General features: G+C 47.8%; 1 protein-coding gene and 1 long non-coding RNA gene across 6 annotated transcripts in view; one reads left to right on the top strand and one right to left on the bottom strand.

Annotated features, from left to right (window-relative positions):
- Positions 1–15,325, top strand: part of CDK6 (cyclin dependent kinase 6) — a 179,372-nt gene that overhangs the window by 139,654 nt on the left and 24,393 nt on the right. The window lies entirely within an intron of this gene.
- LOC121145660 lies at positions 1,132–14,969 on the bottom strand. The gene is made up of 3 exons (XR_005882062.1): positions 14,869–14,969; positions 6,592–6,688; positions 1,132–1,216 (listed from the first exon to the last, which is right to left on the bottom strand). It is a non-coding gene; the product is annotated as an uncharacterized LOC121145660 (long non-coding RNA).

Genomic DNA, 15,325 nt, shown 5'->3' with positions numbered 1-15,325 from the left:
ACACTTCAAAGAACATTTCTCTATCTGCTATCTCATAGTGTTTAGTGAAATGATGATAAGCACTTTGTGAAGTGATCTGGTCAAAACAACTTAAGAAAAACTGATTTAAACAAAGATTTCCTTACAAGAACTCACCAGAGCCTCTATTATTAACGCAAAATTACAGTTTCGAAAGATAGGTCACACATTGCTCCCCAAACGTATTTGACTTTGGAACATTATAAACAAAATCTGCCTCAAAATTTCCTGGATATCCAGTTAGGAAAACAGCTGTCCTAAAATAGGAGCATATTTTATCAAGATTATTTATTAATTTAAGACTGTTGTGAATCGTATGTTGACGTCAAAGAGATTGTGTAACTAAAGATCCCATAGATAGATATCCATAGGACGAACAACAGGTTCGGACTGAGCCATCTTCTTCTCATCTTGTAGACTTAAAGTAGCCCTTCTTAGGTACTTTTCCTGAGAGTCCTTCTGTGGCCATTGTAAAATGACATGATCAGTGACTTGGCTAAGACTGAGTCACCGAGTCTTCTGGGGTCTGTTCTGTGATTAACAGGGCCGTTTAGGAATGTGCGTTTACAGCCAGCAGCATGTATTGAGATGACAAGTTCTGTAAGGTTAGTGCCTGCTCTGTGAGCACCTGCCCTTCTATGATCCTAATCCTATAATCCTCTCTCAAATGTTAGAGATTGACCGCTGGGTTTGATGTTCAAGATTGATAAACACCGCTACGTCTACTCCTGTTGGTTTTATAGACTTCACCTTATTCGCCCACCTCTGGGTCTTAATCTTAACTGAAAAGTGTTTTGGTGGTTGACATACGTAAAGAACTTGGAAGGTTTTGACATTCCTCTATTTGCAAGTTCAACAACTAGTTTGCCACAGTTTCCTGGATACTAACAGAAAACAGAAGACAAAGGACATCGTATTACAGCAATAGCAGTAGCAAGAGCAACATCAGTATTTGCATCCGCTCCCTGATTCTTACAGCAAATTGAGAAGAAGGTCAGGTGATAGCTGCACACAGTGTATTTTATTACAGAAAAAAAAAAAAAAACACCATCTCAGGGAACCCAAATCTTCGTTAATAGACAGTATGTGGGCCTGGCCTTAGCCCCAACAAGAGCCATTACTAGGTTGCAGAGGAAGCAGACCCAGTATGCTCCAGAGACCATCTCCTCTTCAGAGGCTGTCCACTTGAAAATTCAAGCTGGGAAAAATGCAGTTAGGACCTGTATTACCAACATCTGGAACCACAAGGGACCCATACAGAATTATCTCCACACAGGCAATAGCTCCCACCCAAATTCCTAATGGCATCGTTATTGTCACAGAAAGGGGTCTCAGTTTTGTTGCGTGTGTCCCAAGGTCTGTGGCCAAATCTGGAATAGTTAGCTGAGTGTTAGGTACTAATTCTTTTTTTAATTACTTGTCCTGGAAGTTAACCTCATAGGAGTAGGTACCTTTGCTTTGTTTGCTTTGTTTGTCTGTCTGGCACATTGTTAGCATTCAGTAAGGATCTAGAAAGCAAAGATGTGAATTTCCCGTGTGGTTCTCATTGGCACAGTAAGAGCATTGGCCTTGGTGTGCAAAATCAGCAGTATGATCAGTTTCTGCATAGGACAGCTTGCCGTGAATCCTGGAGTTATCTCCTTGGAATCTCCCATCCAGCTCCCAGCTCCTCTCCTGGCTGCTCCATTGCCTCCTGCTACTTTCAGAGAATATAGTACTTCCTCAAAGAAGTCTTCCTGACCCGGAATACAATCACTGCCTTCTGGTATTCCCTCTCACTGTACCTTGGCTGATTTGATCATCTTCTTCATGGTAGTACTTACCACAGTTGGCAGTTAAACTTGTTAGTGGTTTGAAACCTGTTTGTCCCATCATTATGAAACTAGGGGCCAGACCACCTCTGTTTTGGTCACCAGTGTATAAATAGGGCATATAGTGGCCTATTTATATAGTGTATAAAGCAGGGCATAAAGTGGCCCTTGGGGCCAGTACATGGTGAATGAATGAACACGGTAGCGCCTGTAGCATGCTAGTTGTTCTTCTAGCACCAAATAGACCACGTGTATTCTTGGGTCCTTGTCTTCCTTAAACATGTTTTACTGTGTTTCTCCCCAGTCACAGTCTCAAGATTCGGTCATCTTTGGTGGTTACCATTTTTTTACATCATGTTCCCAGGAAGCACTCTCTTGGTTAGAAAATTTATATTATTTTACTAATAACCCAGACAGTGTAAACATATTAAATCAATGCTGGTCTCATAATTATTCTCTAGGGTAATTCTACTATTTATACTTACATATTGGACAGGTTTGCATCATAAAGACGTGTAACTTGCTGAAACTGACTCTATAAGGAATTCTTTCAATGAGGGACTGGACAAGACTTTCAGTCTTTGAAAAGTTTAGAATATCCTCAGTATCTTACTTGAGCAAATAAGTAGGGGCTCGTTTGACGTGTGAGCATGTGGCCATGAGTAAACAGGATCCGGCCATGCATAGGAGGTAAATGCTAACCCTTCTGGTACAATTTTTTTTTTAATGATAGGACCTTTGGAAGTTGCTATTGGGAGCTTGGCTGTAATTCTGGGGACTCCATGAAGTTAACTCTGAACGGAGTTGTGGAAATGTTTGATCAGATATTTTAAGAACAATGTTACAAGGCACAGGAAGAGGGGTGTCTTTGGGCACTGGGGGACTGTAAGACTAGCACACGGCCTTTATGGCTGCTTTTCCATGCAGTTAAACAGCATACAGAGGAAGCCACACCTTCAGGCAAATACAGCTGGGGTGAAGGAAGCCCAAGGATGGAGCCATGCTAAGGAGTATCCGTGCAGTAAATAAACTGAAGGAAAGGCTTGGAAGGTTACCCAGTATACTCATACATTCCAGCTACAACCAGAGATGAAAGGGAAGTGAGAGGCCTGGGAACAATGGGAAGGAGTGTCCCAACCCCCGTGACTGTGACTGTGTTTGCAGTAGGGGAGGAGCAGCAGGGCTGCCCAGATGGCAGGGCCCAAGTTAGAAGGAGGCATCTTTGCCCAAAGACCTCTTGGGGAAATCCTGTTTGTGCCGGTGGCTTCCCTGTAAGGAACGCATAGTTTCTGGTGCCTGGTTAAAATCTGATTATCAAGTGCACTCAGCAAGCCTACAGTTGCATCTAGGTTGATGCTGGGGACAGGCTTACATGCAAAGACTGGTAACAGAATATCTGAAAAACAAGATAAGCTTCATCTTTTTGCCTGTATGCATGTGTTAGGGAATGGTGGTTTTGATGGCCCTTAAAACGCAAGAAAGGCCAAAACCCTCCGATGTCACTTCTTAGGCATGGTGTGACTTCATTCAGAGAATGAGGAGAGGGTCTGCCTGGCCGCTGGCCCATGAGGATACCTAGAGGTTGGGCAGGGCAGCCTCAAGCCCCAAATCAGCCTGTGGCGTGACAGTCTGGGGGCCTACCCTGCCAGCCTCACGTGGGACAGACCTGATCAGTTGGCTTGGCACTTGGGAAAGAACAGGTGGGTATGTTTACCAGGTGCTGTCTGGGACAGAAAAAAGTTCCCGTGCCGTGGAAGATTCTGGAACACTGTATGGTCCCCATAATGGGAGACTCACAGGGTGAACCTTCCCAAACTGTGCATGTGATTGAATGTGTTCCTCTATGCAGAATGCATAAATCGGGAGCAGATTTCCTAAGTTTGTCCTGTGAGAGCCCCAGATTGTCGTCAGTAGTTGGAGGAAAGAACATGATAGAGAAGAGACAGGTCTGGCAGCCGGCTTTGAGCAAATGAAGGTCGGCCCACTGTTTGAGAGAGAAGTGACCCCTTGTTAGCTGGAACTGTTCCCCCAGAGGACACGTAGGAGCTGTGTTGTAGCTGCCAGGGAAATGCCTTGCCTCTCCTTGCAGTTTAGTGCTTAGGAGGGTGTGGGAGACTTGGCCAGTGCTGCATGGAGACACCGCTGGGGTCACTGTTTGGTCCAGGGGTTAGGACCTTTTACTTTCTTTAAAAAAAAAAAGATTTATTATTATTAATACTTTTATTGGAAAGGCAGATACAGAAAGGAGGAAAGACAGAGGAGGACCTTCTGTTCGATGGTTCACTCCCCAAGTGGCTGTAACGGCCGGAGCTGAACCAATCTGAAGCCAGGAGCCAGGAGCTTCTGGATCTCCCACATGGGTGCAGGGTCCTAAGACTTTGGGACATCCTCTACTGCTTTCTCAGCCACAAGCAGGGAGCTTGTGGGGAAGTGGGGCCACCAGAACATGAACTGGCACCCATATGGGATCCTGGCACGTGCAAGGTGAGAACTTTAGGCACTGGGTTACCACGCCGGGCTGGGGTTAGGATCTTTGATAGGCTGGCATCCCACATTCGCATGCCTGGGTTCAAGTTCTGGACATCCTTGAAGACAGCAGGTGTTGCCTAAGCTGTTAAGTCCCTGCCCTCCACAGAGAACACCTGGATTGAGTTCTGGGCTCCTGGCTGTGACCTCGCCCAGCCCTGGCCGTTGCGGACATTTTACAAGTGAGCCAATAAATGGGAGAAGATGTGTTTCTCTCTCTCTTCCTCCTCCCTCACCTCTCGCTCTCCTTCTCACTCCCCCCTTACTTTTTCCTATCCTTCTCCCTCTGTGTATGTCTCTCTCTCTCTCTTTCCCTATTTGCCTTTCAAATAAAGTTTGTGAGAAAGAAAAAAGCCCTGAGGCTTTCACTTGGCTTCTGCCTTTGACCACTGCCCAGGCAGAAGTGATGGGGAAAAAGGCGGACCCAGCTCTCTGCGTTGACCTGCCAGTCGCCCCTGGAGCCCCATGAGGATGGCCAGTTTAGCCTTTTGTTCTGGGGACCCTCTCATCATCTGCGCTAAAGCATATAGAAGATGAAAGAAACACGCAGTACGCTTGGCTGAACTCTTTGGAATGCAGACTTCCCTCCTGCCCTCATTCTGAAGTGACTGTTCTGTCTTAGACAAAACTCACCGGTCATAGGCCACCTGACGATGCTCTCATGGCAAGCATCCTTGTGCTGTTTTGAGCAGGCTCAGGAAACCATTAGTGATAACTGCCCAAGACTGTGGCATGGTGGCTGCTCTGCTTCACAGAGCCCCAGTCATAAAGCACCCTTGAAAAGTTCTCAAAAATTCCATCTGTTACCCAAGCACCCTCCTCGGGCCTACCCCCTCTGTGGTCACCTTTTACATGAAATGTCCCCCCCTTTCCTGATCAACCTGTTGCTCTCCACAAGGGTACTCTGATTTTTCCTTGCCACTGACTGAATCAATGTCTTCCTCCTTCTCCCTGACTTGGCAGGGGCCAGGACCGTGGCAGCCTTACTGTTTCCTTATTGCCTGTCCTCAATACAGCAAAGCGTGTCACCCACCCCACCTGTGCTGGATGAGTGAACGAGCTGTTGGAATATTATCTAGCAAATGTGCACCAAGTTCTTCGTCTCACAGCCCTCCTCACTTCCTGTCTTAGAATAGACTGCAGCAATGGCCGGCTGAGTGGCAGCATCGCCACATGCGTTTTCTTCTTGGGATTTTGGTTCAGCCTGAGCCTGCCATTCACAGAAGGCTCCCCAGTCATGTTGGGAGGCTGCAGCGTGGTGACGTGGTTGCAGGAACCAGCTCCGGGCAGCCACGGTGTCTCTGTCTCTTCTTAGCTGGTGGAGGATGACTCATTATTAACCATCCCTCAACCTCAGCCCCCTCAAGCGTAAAGTGAGGGTATTAATATATAGCTCCCACGTGGTGTTGATGTGAGGTTAAATAGAACAGTGTGTATGAAGCATTTCGCCTGGTCTTTTGCATTGAATGTGCTGAGTAAAACCGAAGCACTGTTGCTGCTACTTGCATTGCTGAGTGCCTCGGTGTCATTCTTTCCAGAACAGGATGAGGGTTGGCTTCTTGCCAGAGATAACAGAAGGATTTGGAATCAGTTAGGCTTGGGATCTGGAATGCTGGGATTCTAAGCAGAACCTCGGGCTCAGGGCACAAAACGTGATCTTTGGTCACAGCAGTCTGAGTGGCATGACCAGATGTCTCAGTGAAATAATGACTCATCGTCACAGCTCCTTTGGTCTCCCCGCCATGCTAACATCAGACTTGGGGTCCAGCAAAAGGCCGAGCTGGTAAGGGAGTTGCAATTCAAGGCATTAGGGTTGGGCATTTGGCACTGTTGGGGACACCCGTATCAGATTGCCCAATTCAAGTCCAGGCTACTCCACTTCCGATCCCGCTTCCTGCTGATATACACCTGCAGTAATAGGTGATAGATCAAGTCCTTGGGTCCCTGCCGCCCACATGGGAGCTCTGGATTGAGTTCTGAGCTTCTGACTTCCACCCTGGCTGTTGAGTGCATTTGGGAGTGAACCAGTAGATAGAAACAAGATATTCTATTGCGGAGACGGGGGGGGGGTGGTTTAGTGCAAGAAGTCTGCTAGGAACTTCTGCACTGACTTGAAGAAGAAGGTTCTGGGGGCTCTGCTTGTCCTTGCCCGCTTCCTGTGGAGCCTCACTAGATGCCAAGCTTAGGCCCCAAGTTCCCCAGGGCAAGTCTCGCTCTGAACCACAGGAAGAAATACCTCAGACCAGCTCATAGGGAAACTCCAAACAGTCATCAGGAAGAAACTCAAGCACAGATGAAGATGATTGTGTCTCACCATTCTTCTATGCAGCTTTCTGAGGGAGGAAATGGGAGAGGTTTAGCTATGAGACATTGATTAACTGTACAAAATGTACTTCCACTGTTCCCTTCCCTGTCTGTGGCTGTGTGGCTGGCTCATTGGTCTCAGTCAGGAAAAGAGCAGTTAAGCATTTGATCATTTCCCTCCCCTGGACACAGATGCCTCTCGCCTGGGCTCGCAAGGCAGGTATCTCCTCCCTTCCCATCTCCGAGATGGACTCCAAGAGAAAACCATGTTCTTGCTGAACCACATAGTCAGCCTGCTGGACTTTTTAAAACTCCCTCAGTATAAAATACATGCATGGGCCTTGTCATGTGTGCGGCTTGTTTCCGCACAGGCAGTGCCTGCTGGTTACTGTATAGCAGAATACCTGAGAGGAGTGTTGCAGGAAGAAAGGGGGTCATTTCAGCTTGCAGTTTCAAAGCTTTATGGTGGGAGGGCGGGGAGTCTCACTAGTTTGACGTCTTCTGATAGCATTCCTGCTGGCAAGGTCCGAGGCACACGTAGCATCCCTCAGCAGGAGCACGCTCTGTCACTTCTCTTACAAAGCTGTGATATTACCTCTGAACATCATGTTGAATTAAGCTCCCTCTTCCTCCACAGTATAACATCTTAGGAACCAAGCCCCTTAACACATGGATCTTGGAGGAACACCCAAAATACAATCTAATAAATTATTGTAGATATTTTGAAAATTTTACTTATTTTTATTGAAAGGCAGATATACAGAAAGAAGGAAAGACAGAGAGAAAGATCTTGCATCTACTGATTCACTCCACAAATGGCCTCCATGGCCACTGCAGAGCCAATCTGAAGCCAGCAGCCTCTCTGGTTCTCCCACGTGGGTGCAGGCTCTCAAGGCTTTGGGCCATCCTTCCCAGGCGACAAAGAGAGAGCAGGATGCGAAGCAGATCAACCAGGACACAAACAGGTGCTGGTCCCTGTAGAATGTTTTTAAATGAGGGAGAGAGAGAGGCATTTGGGCTAGGGGTTAAGACGCCTGCATCCCACATCAGAGTTCTGAGGTTCAAGTCGCAGTTCCTACAAATTCCAACCCACTGCTAATGCAGACCCTGGAAGGCAGCAGGTCATGGCCCAGCTAATTGGGTATCTGCCCTCCATGGGAGGAACCTGTGAAAAACTCGCCCTTCAAAAAAAATTATTCTATTTGAAAGGCAGTTATGGAGGGAAAAAAGAGAGACACAGGGAAAACATCCTCCATCTGTGCTTGTTCACTCCCCAGATGGCCACACTGACCAGGACTGGGCTAGGCCAAAGCCAGGAACCAGGAACTCCCATCAGGATCCTCCACTGCTTTCCAGGCACATTAGCAGGGAGCTGGATGGGAAGCGGAGCAGTCAGTGGCTTAACTTGCTACAGCACAATGCCACCCTCTTGTGACTAAGGTTCCTTGTAACTAAGGTTGTCTGCATTCTCACAGTGACCTCTGAGGTGAAGATTGTTCGAGAGCCTCAGGCCTTTCACACATGCAGCCTGGTTGCCTCCTAGAAAGATGGTTCTACTTTGTTATCCCAGCAGATGCTTCTGCTAATTGCCTGTCATTCGATGCATGTTTAGGAAGCAGTTTAGGATGGGTTTCTGTGAAACCACCCCCGGGTCCCGAGTCATCCAAGACTGCAGACCACTCTAGCCTCTTGTTTCCACGGAAGACGAAATCTGATGACCTCTGTGAGGTGTGGCATCTGCTGGGTCAAAGTAAAAGAGGACCAAGTCTGTCCTGGTCTTGGGGAGCCACCCTGCGAACCTCAAGCCTCCAGAGGGGCCTCTTTCCCTTGGGTGTCAGATAGGGTCCAGAGTGCAATCCACGTCTCCCACTGCATGGCTGAGACCTCAGTCCTTGAGCCGTCCTCACCCTCTCCGGGATACACATCTTAGCAGGAAGCTGGACTGGAAAGTAGAGAGCGAGCTTGAATGCAGGCACTCCAGTATGGGATGTAGGCAGCCCAGGCAGCATCAAAACCCAGGTGTCAAATGCCCACTCCCCGCCCCCACAACTCCTTTAGGGATCCTCAGCACCCAGGGGCACCAGCCTCCAGTGTGCTTCCCATTGTGGGCATGGAAAGATGCCGGACGCATGTACCTTCCATAGGCAGCCGAGCAGCGTGCTCTTATGCTAGCTGATGCCCATAGCAACCCTGGTCAGTAAACGTAAACCCCCAGCTCACCAGAGCAGGGTCGTGTGTTATCCCCTCATCCCTGCGTTCTACAGATTGTAAGGGAGAAAGCAGAAGAAGCTGTTGGGAAGCTGAGCAGCCAGGAAAGGTGTATGGGACCCTGGATTTGTGTGTGCTCCCCCTTCTGCCTTTCGTGGGCCAGCATGTGCTCAAGCAGTGACGGTTGGGCTGGCTGAGAGCCGTTAGTCAAATCCAGTCACAGTGCTCCTCTGTGGTTGGAAACGACTGTTGAAGCTAGTGTCAGGCTGTTTCAGTTGTGGTTTTTCTCCCAGCTTCCAATTGTGCCAGGCTTCCAGTGGGAGACAGAGAGGCTGTGGTAAAGGAAACCGTTGATAAACGAAAGAAACCAGAAACTGTCACTACCCATAACAACGAGACAACAGCAACAAAAAAATTTCAGAAAGGCGGGGCCAGGGTGGAGAATGGACAGAGGGATGGTAGGCCGTGCTGGGAGCCTGCAGAATGCCTGCCGTGGTCAGCCGGAGGCTGTGTGGTGGTGCCCTGGACACTGACAAATTTTCCAGCGAGTACCAGAAGGCTAGGAGCACAGAAGCCACACTCTGAGGGGTGCCTCTCAGAGGAAGTGAGTGGTTGGTGCTTCACTGTGGCGATTTTTGTCAGTTTCCTAACAGGTACCTTAAGCCAGGGAATCTGGGGGTCTCGTCAACAAGTTGTCAAAAAAGAGCTGACCCCACTATTGAATTTTCCAGAACCAATGTTCAACATCATTCCTTCCCTTCATCAGCTGTCAAAAAACGCCTGCTGCACATGAGACCTGCTCAGCTACGAGTTGGTCTGCTGTTCACCTTGTTTCTTTGAAGAACTTTGCACTCCCCACTGAGACTCCCAGATGCTTTTAAATAACTTGTAAGGAGAACCTTTGAACAGGGAGTTCAGTGGCTCCTGAAAAGGAAAAGGAGATACGGATCCCCAGTCGCATCCAGGAGCTGAACAGAGTGCCTGAAGCATCTCCTCTTAGCGTCGCCACCAGGCCATCCATTCTCGCACAGGCCAAGGGTTCTGCACTGCTTTTTTGTTTTTAACTGGGAAGTCAGATATACAGAGGAAGATCTTCCATCCATTGATTTACTCTACAAGCGGCCACAACAGCCAGAGCTGCGCCAATCTGAAGCCTGGAGCATCTTCCAGGTCTCCCACGCAGGTGCAGGATCCCAAGGCCTTGGACCATCCTCTGCTGCTCTCCCAACCCACAACAGGAAAGCTGGGTAGGAGGTGGAGAGCCAGGACACAAACCGGTGGCCATACTGGATGCTGATGCTGCAGGTAGAGGCCTAATTTAGCCACAAACAGTGTCAGTTTTAGGGCCCAGCGCAATGGCTCAGTGGTTAAATCCTCACTTTACACACTTGGGATCTTATATGGGCTCCAGTTCATGTCCCAGCTGCTCTACTTTCTTATGGCCTGGAAAAGCAGCAGAGGACAACCCAAAGCCTTGGGACCCTGCACCCGCGTAGGAAACCTGGAAGAAGCTCCTGGCTCCTGGCTTTGAATTGGCTCAGCTTCAGCCGTTGCAGCCACTTGAGGGGGGAGGTAGGAATTATCAGACAGAAGCTCTTTTTCTCAGTCTCTCCTCCTCTCTCTGTAAATTGCCTTTCCAATAAAAATAAATAAATCTTTAAAAAAAAAATCTTCAGTTTTGATAGAGGTCTAACCTGTAATGAGACAGTCTCTAGTATATAAGAAATACCACAATGGAGTTGGCATTTGGTGCAGAAACTTGAGTGTCCCAATTGGGGTCAGCCACATCCCGTGTCAGGGTGCCTGGTTCTAGTCCTAGCTGTGATGTTCCCCTTGTACCCGGGAGGCAGCAGGTGGTGGCTCAAGCGCTGCCCTTGGAGGAGACCCATACGGCGTTCCCATCTCCTGGCTTTAGCCTGGCCCATCTCTGGACAGTGGGGAGTGAAGCACTAAGTGGCTAAAAGAACTTCCTCTCTCTGTGTTGCTTTACCTTTAAAACAAGATTTTTTTTTAAATCTTAAAAGTATGTATGGCAGATAGAAAGCCATACCTCTCTAGAGAATGTGTAAGGTAGAGGACCATAAATAAATATGATCATATACCCTTAACTCCATCCTTATACATTCATCCATCTCTTAAATAACCCCAGGGTATAGATACCAAATGTGATCTTAATGCTTGCTTTATAGCATAAAGTGTAAGTGCTCTCCGATGGGTTGTGCTTAATACAAACCCTCCTGAGCCCTAGTAAGGTGAGAATAGCAGAGCCTGTTTCAGAACTGTTTGTAAAGATTAGAAAAATAAGCATTGCCTCTAGAGCTTTTTAAGATGATTTATTTATGCATTCACTTATTTGAAAGATAGATTTTACAGAGAGAGGGCTATCTTTCATCCTCTGGTTCGCTCTCCAAATGACCACAACAGCCAGAACTGGGCCAAGCAAGAGCCAGGTCTTCCAGGTCTCGCACTTGGGCCATCGTCTGCTTTCGCAGGCACATTAACAGGGAGCTGGAACAGAAATGGAACAGCCAGGACACAAACCAGCACCTCTGTGGGATGCCAGCATCACAGGCATGACTGTACTCGCTGCGTCGCAGCACTTCCCCCAGAACTTCTGCTTGGGGGCAACATGCTGAATCCCAGCTCCCTAAAAGGCATGTGTGGTCATCCTGGCACCCCAGGATGTAGTTTTTATTGTGTCTCTTCTTTAAGCTATGTTGGAAATGGAGAAGTAGAAATTCACAGAACTGTTACCACTGGTAAATAATCTTACTGCTAATCAAGGAAATGTGCATTCTGACAGCAGTTTATGAAGTCAGGGAGGGGGAGTGTATTTCATTTTCTGCTGCGTTTCTGATGCCTCAAGCAGCGTCTGACAGTCAGAATATATTCTGTGCTAAATCAAATGAGTGCAGGACAAAGTAGCAAATGCGAGCAAGCCATGCAGTCTCTCAGGACCTCCGTCTCATAGGTATAAGGAAGAGCTCCCATGCCAGGGCAGTGAGAGCGAAGGGGAGATTGCCACAGCTGAGCGGCTGCCTGCCATGCATGCAAAGGAAGCACGGTCCCTCCCCGGCCAAGTTGGTCCTTTCCCTGACTCTGTCCTCTGCAAATCTTCCTGAGAGGTTGTTGGTAACAGCCCAACAGAGTGTCACAGGTAAATTAAATGGAGAGACTTGATTCCCAGATAGAGCCAAAACAACAGCAACACTGAGTTTTCCTTGCACACTGAGTCGTAACAAAGCAAGGAAAGGAAGCCTTGGGACTGGGAGTGGGCTGTGTAAGGCAGCATTCAGCAAAGATGTGGGACTAGGGAATATGGGAGTTCATTGTATGTGCTACTGAGAGAAGAGACAGAGAATTCCATCCGCTGGTTCGCTCCTCCAATTAGCCCTAACAGCCAGCGCTGAGCCAACCAGAAGCCAAGAGCTTCTTGTGTGACAGCCTCACCTGTGTAACTCCAGGTGCTTATGTTCCTCAGCAGCAGCGACTGCTGCAGAGCCCCCGTGTGAGATTTCTACATTCGTTCCGTCTGAGATGCAGAAGCCAGGGTGCCAGGTTTTGAGCAGCTGAGCAGAGTTCAGTGGCCTGCCTGCACTTGGCAACTTGTTCATCAGTTTCAGAGCCAGCGTTGAGAGCTGGGTCTCCTGCACCTGGCTAATCCTCCTCTCCATTGCCCACAGCTAACAGCTTCAGTCCTGCTCTGAGGAGGTCTGAATGGGATGCACAGCCTTGCCCTGGTCTAGGAAAGATACTGCTACCTGAAAGACTGGGGTGCCAGGATGACCATGCACACGCCATTTAGGGAGCTAGGATTCATCATGTTGCTCCCAAGCGGAAGCAACAATAAATCATGCACCAAAAATACTGCCTTGGCTGCTAAATTCTGCTTAGTAGGTGGTTTCCCAAAGATGATCCAATACAGTGAGTCATCGTCCTGAGTGCTTCCTCATCCACTGTTCCCCTTTCTTTGATTGACCCTGGGTGCTTTTGCTTACTTGCTGCACAGCCCCAAGAGCCCCCTTCCAGGGTCAGGATCATCTCATTGTGAATGTGAGACAGGCTTCCCCGCCTGCGCCTTGCACCCCCTTCCCTTTGGCTTCCACTTTTCAGATTAAAATAATGCGTGCTTCAGGAGAGGTATCAGATGCAGGCTGGCAGCTTACCCCGAGGTGCTAGCAACTCCAGGGTGGAAATCCAAAGGGTGAACTTGATTGAGAGCCATGAAAATTAAGAATGACGAATGGCAGGAGATTCCACTTCCTCAGAGACACATGAATAAAGGATATAAAGATATAAAATCATTCTAAACGAATGCCATGGCTTTAGGCAACTCCAATCCAAAAACCCAGTGGGATTTTTCTAAAAATGCACTCATAGAAACAGTTAAACTGATGAAAATAAACAAGAATTTTATTGTATCTAAAAAGAAAAACAAAAGCTATGAAGGGAAACTTGTGCCAAGCAAAAAATGTAGTTTGCAACCTTCATTGCCCGTGGTGCCAGGCGGAAGTGGCAGTAATGGAGAACCAGAAGAGAGACCTAGATTCAGGAACTGATGTAATGGCATCTCAAGTCACAAACCTGGGAAGACAGAATGACCTCTCCAACAAATGAGGCAGGGTCACAGGCCCACTAGTTGGGGAAAACAGCAATCCTATTATTGTCATCCTGTACTGCAGTGCAGACGGCACGGCTTCAAAGCCGAGTATGTGGAATGGAACCACAAAGGAAGGAAGAAAGTAGAGGAAATAGTCACACCCAAATGGACCCAGGCCGCCGCAGCCTTCCAAGGTCACTAGGTGGGCAGTCTGGGTGCCCACATCCCACAATGGAGTGCCTGGTTCAGTGCCCATCTTCAATTGCAGCTCAAGTGATTGTGTTTCTGCCACCCCGTGGGAGTCCTGAGTTAAGTTCCCAGCTTCTGGCTTCAGGCCAGTCTGGCCACCGTGGGCATTTGCTTATCAGGAAATGAAGACACTATGAAATTAAAAGATGTCTTTGTTGAATCAGAGGACTCTTAGAGTGAATTTGAAAACCACGAGCACACCCTATTGTAGTAGAACTGCCTTGATGGCTCATACTGAATGTGGGCAAAGGCTAGCTGGGTTCTAGAACATAGTTCAGACAAGAGAGGATGACTCTGAGATCTTCCTTTCCGTTCACATATGCCTTGTTCAGAGGCAATTAAAGGAAACTGCATGTTAGGCTATAAATACTGTTTGTCCACGTCGATACTTCCATTTCCTAAACTGAAACCCTCACTGACCCACAGGGAGAACCAGCAAGCACATCCTTATGGCCTGGGCTTCCTCTGATGAGTCAGCCCCAGTTGTCAAACACCAGCTTTTCCTTTGTTTGCAGAAATAAGGTCTGTGGAAGCACACATATCTGAATTTGCATCTTTCGCACACCCAGTGTGTGCAACATGAGAAGTTACGTTCTTCAAATTTTACTGGGGAAAAGAAAATTCTTGTTCGAGTGAGTCTGTTCTGTGTAGATAATCTGTGAAATTCCTGAGGAATGTTGTGGGCATTGTTTCCGGGACTGAATTGTTGGGTTATCACACATGATTAGATTCCACCCAGAACGTGCTGGATAGGAACGGCTCGCCACGCAGCAGTCCCTACCACTCAGACAGGAAAAAGAAAAAAAAAAAACTGTGCCTAATCTCTGCTGTGAGATGCAGGTGAAAATGTTGCTGCAGATCATGTTTTCAAACACGTCCTTGGTCCTTTGCTTCAGAAGGCTGGAGTGAACTTGAGCCCGGCTCGCTCTCTCATCTCTGTGTTATGCCCGGACCAGGGCTGCCCTGGCATACAGTACCATAGAAGCTTGTTTCAGAAAGGGAGGATCTGGAGAGATACAGGCTTATCTGCTTGTAAATGAAAATCACAAAGATTTTTTTTTTCCCTCTTACTTTTCTTCTTTTCCCAGAGTTTCTTCAATGCCTAGGCATTTTACAATCAGCAAAATATTCATTATTTTTAAAAATACTTACTAGCCCTGAGGTGGGGTTGGCCCTGAGGCTGATACCACCTGCAGTGTAGGCATCCTGTAATTTGTGCCAAGCTGCTCCCCTTCCCATCCAGCTCCTGGCTGATGTGCATAGAAAAGCAGCAGAGGAAGGCTCAGGTGCTTGGGCCTCTCCTACCACATGAGGGACCTGGATAGATGAGTTCCAGGCTCCTGGCTGCAACCTGGTCATTCAGAGCGTGAATCGTTAGATGAAAGACATTCTCTCTCTCTCTCTTCTCTCTGTAACTCCAAAAACTCAATAGATTTTTAAGAAATAAAGTAAGTACCCACCCATCATTAAAAATGCCAGTGCAGAGGCAGGCATTAGTCTAGGAGTTTAGATACTGGTTGGTTAGTAAGCCCGTGTCACCCTTCCAAGTACCTGGCTTTGATTCCTGACTGCAGCTTCTGCTGATACAAATCCTGGGAGGCAACAGTGA

This window comes from Ochotona curzoniae, unplaced genomic scaffold, assembly GCF_017591425.1.
Source record: "Ochotona curzoniae isolate NIBS_2020 unplaced genomic scaffold, NIBS_Ocur_1.0 scaffold_3835, whole genome shotgun sequence".
Lineage (NCBI taxonomy): Eukaryota > Metazoa > Chordata > Mammalia > Lagomorpha > Ochotonidae > Ochotona > Ochotona curzoniae.
This window is presented reverse-complemented; position numbering and strand designations above follow the sequence as displayed.